This window comes from Propithecus coquereli, unplaced genomic scaffold (assembly GCF_000956105.1).
Source record: "Propithecus coquereli isolate 6110/MARCELLA unplaced genomic scaffold, Pcoq_1.0 Scaffold47, whole genome shotgun sequence".
NCBI lineage: Eukaryota > Metazoa > Chordata > Mammalia > Primates > Indriidae > Propithecus > Propithecus coquereli.
Window position 1 is genome coordinate 3481775 of NW_012150507.1, and position 901 is coordinate 3482675.

Below are 901 nucleotides of genomic sequence, written 5' to 3' on the forward strand. Positions count from 1 at the left end.
GGAAAAATAATTTACCATTCGGTCCTCTTAACTGGTCACACAAGTCTAAAATTCCCAACTCTGCCTTATTCAGATTCTCAGAGTATTTTGACACAATCATTAATTCATTCATTCAATAAATATTTACTAAATTCCTATTTTATACCTGGTACTGTTTCAAGTACTAAGTATACGTGAGCGAACAAAATAGAAAAAGAAATCCCTGCTATGGTAGAGTTTATATTCTACTGGGGAGTAGAGAAAATAAAATAAATAATAGACTTAATAAACAGGTAGGTTTTAGCATATCCCAGAATATGATCAGTGCTGTGAAAAAAATCTGAGCAAGATAACGGAGTTGAGAATGCTGGAGATAGCTGAAATTTCATCAACCCTATATTGATACCTTTCTAGGAGCCTGATTTGTTTATGCAGCTTGAGAAGCATGAAATTTACTTAGGATTAAAGTGGTAAGATATATGTACTTTCATGCTTGTTGTTGAAAGTCACACACTTGTTAGAACAGTCAGATCCTAAGAAAATACACAAAATTAGCAGTCCTGTGTTCTGCTAATCTATTATTTGCCATTGGTGCTGACTCCCAAACTCCCTGCCTCAATCCCGGGCTACTACACCTACCACTTTCTAAGCTCTCACACCTCAGTCTCTCCTTGTCTCCGTATATGTAATAGGCCATGGTTCAGGTTGCCCTAGAGATCAAACATAAACTCCAGACCTTTTCCTTCAAAATCTTACCCAAAACAGCAAATGCTGGTGAGGATGTGGAGAGACAGGAACACTCTTACACTGCTGGTGGGACTGCAAATTAGTGCAACCTCTGTGGAAAAGAATTTGGAGATACCTCGAAGAGCTAAAAATAGAAATACCATTCGATCCAGCAATAGCACTATTAGGCATCTAC

At 37.6% G+C, this 901-nt stretch overlaps 1 protein-coding gene across 1 annotated transcript in view; it reads left to right on the plus strand.

Moving 5' to 3' along the window:
- ITGA1 (integrin, alpha 1) overlaps positions 1-901 on the plus strand; it is a 177490-nt gene that overhangs the window by 84531 nt on the left and 92058 nt on the right. The window lies entirely within an intron of this gene.